Genomic DNA, 2,725 nt, shown 5'->3' on the forward strand with positions numbered 1-2,725 from the left:
CTTTTACATATAATGAGTATATACAACAGTTGAGGTCACAAAAGATTGTAAGTTTAATCATTCATAATTACTTAGTTTTTCTAGGGCAACCACTTTTCTGGGTTTTTGTAAGTAAACTCAACTTATAAGGTTTTACAGTGCATGAAAATTATATTTATCCAAAAAGTTGATAACAGTGGTGACATGTTGACACAACATGCTGTCTAAAGGTAACCCAAGAGGTGAGAGGGACAGAGAGAGGTCAGAGGAGACACGGAGAGATTACAGATAGGGCAGATGGACTCTACACGATACACACTGGCGACGAGGCCCGGGTCAGACGCACCCCATAAATTCCTGTCCTCCAGTGGAACATGCTACATTTGTTTAATGAGGTCAGCTGTGCATAAAGAAGACCATGCTGCGGCACGGGACGGGGTAGGAGACCTCCGGGGTTGGTGGGAGTCCCAACACACACATACACAGAGAGAGAGAGAGAGAGAGGGGGGGAGAGAGAGAGAGAGAGAGAGAGAGAGAGAGAGAGACCCAAGGGCACACACTGAGGGGAGAGCGGAGAGGAAGAGTGAAGAGAGTGATAAAGTGACAAAGATACATAGCAAGAGAGAGAGAGAGAGAGAGAGAGATAAGTATAGGAATATGTGGAGAGGATGAGGGAGATAAAGAGAGAGAGAGAGAGAGATAGAGAGAGAGAGAGAGAGATAGAGAGAGAGAGAAAGAAAGGATAATGATCGTCCGGTGAGTAATTTGAGGTTGTTCGTGTTTTGCCGGTTCTGAACAATGCCACGCAATCTGGCCAGTTGAGCCCGAGGCCCTGTGCGTCTAGACTAGGTCCTTCTGCTGTCAGGGCCGTGGCCAAGCCCTGCTGCACATGGCTCCCGTTTCTCCTCCTGCTTCCTCTCCTTCTCCTTCTCCGGGTGGGTAGATGCATCATGTACGGAAAGCATGTCTGACTCGCAAAACACTCTGGCAGGCACGGCTGTTTACTGCTCTCTGTCAGCCTGATCCATCCTGACTGGAAGATAAAGAGTGACAAACAGTTTGTTCTTGGAGGGCTCCAAAGGCCGATCATTATATAAATGGCATTAATTTGGGTTTTGAACGGAGACAACAGAGAGCCAGGGCCAAGTGCCTTTTCTTTCTTTTCGGGACTGGGCCCTGTGCCTCCTTTCCACCGAGGCACCATCTGAACAACTTTTCTCTTCTCCATTGCTGACTTTTTGATCTGGCTCCCTTGTTCTCTCTCTTTCGCTTTTGCTTCTTTCTCCTTTTCTCTCCATCGCTCTCTCTCTCTCTTGTCTCTGTTCAGCTGCTGTTGGTTAGTGTGTGTTTGTGGAGTGCAAAGGTTTCCCAGCCACGAGCGTCTGATGTTTCGTGGCCTTGCCGTGCGAACGCGCTTCGATATTAACGCTGAAGGCTCCCTGGGGTGTTACACGGGGGCCTCCGGAGCAAAGTGGCTCAGCCCACAGGTCTAATCAACAGCATGCTCAACACCGCCAACCGCCACGGCAGAGGAGGGGAGAAGAGAGAGATGAGGGGCAGAGATTAGAGAGGAGAGACGGACGTCAGAGATGGAACAGTCAAATGAGAGGGGAGACTAGGGAAAGGACAGAATGAAATGGAAGAGAGGTGAGGAAGAAGAGGGGAGATGAGAGATGAAATGAATGAAGAAAAAAGGGTTAAGAGACATAAAAAGGAAGAAGAAGGGAAGAAAAAGCGATATGTTAAGGAAAGATGAAATGAGAGGAAATGAAGAGGTGAAAGGACAGCATTAGAGGGAAGAGAGTGGAGGAAGTGAGAGTAGAGATGATATGACATGAGATGGGGAAGAGGGGGAAGAAATGGGGACTGAGCAGGAGATGAGGGAAGAGAGGAAAGATGAGGAGAAGAAATAAGAGGGGCCGAAAAGTTATGGGCAAAACGAGAGAGAGAGAGAGAGAGAGAGAGAGAGAGAGAGAGAGAGAGAGAGAGAGAGAGAGAGAGAAGAGAAGAGAAGACAGATGGACAACAAAAATGGAAATGGACAAAGAAAGAGGGGAAAGAGAGGGGAGATGGGTAAAAGGGGCTGAGGCAGGAGAGGAAACATAACAAGAGAGGAGACAAGGGAGAAGACAGAGATGACAGGAAAAGATCATAGTAAAAACAAGAAAGGAAATGGTAAAACCAAGAAAGGAGACTGGGAGCAGAAAAAGAACAGGAGAGATGTACAGTACGTACAAAGCTTCATTTTTCATAGTAGTCGTCATATGTTTGCAACCAACAATGAGAAAAAACACAGGTCTTCTCCTACACATCTATGATTTTGGTAATGCGGACGTTACAGACTTAACAGGAATTAATGAAGTAACGTAAGTAGTTACCACAACACCCACAAAAGAAAAAAAAGGAAAAAAAAACAAGATACAGTCCAGTGGAACTTTGGAGAAAAATAAAACACTTGGGGAGCTGGAGGTGAATCAATAGAAAACTGACCATGAGAAACAGAAGCAAGCAGACAAAACAAAATGAGCTAAGAGTTGGAGGTGTTGGAGGAGAAAGTGGAGGAGTCTTGTCTGGGGTGTTTGTTTTCCACCCTCTCTTGCCTCTTATGTCTGCGTTGGTCCGGGGGGGCAGTTTGAGGGGGTTTGGCTTTATTTGTTTGTGCAGTGGCAACACTCTTAAAGGTCTTGGTCTGCTGGACGTAGTAGTGGAGGTGGGTGGTGGTGGTCTTGTCTCCTAAAACACCTCA

The sequence above is a fragment of the Engraulis encrasicolus genome, chromosome 9, assembly GCF_034702125.1.
Source record: "Engraulis encrasicolus isolate BLACKSEA-1 chromosome 9, IST_EnEncr_1.0, whole genome shotgun sequence".
Taxonomy (NCBI): Eukaryota; Metazoa; Chordata; class Actinopteri; order Clupeiformes; family Engraulidae; genus Engraulis; species Engraulis encrasicolus.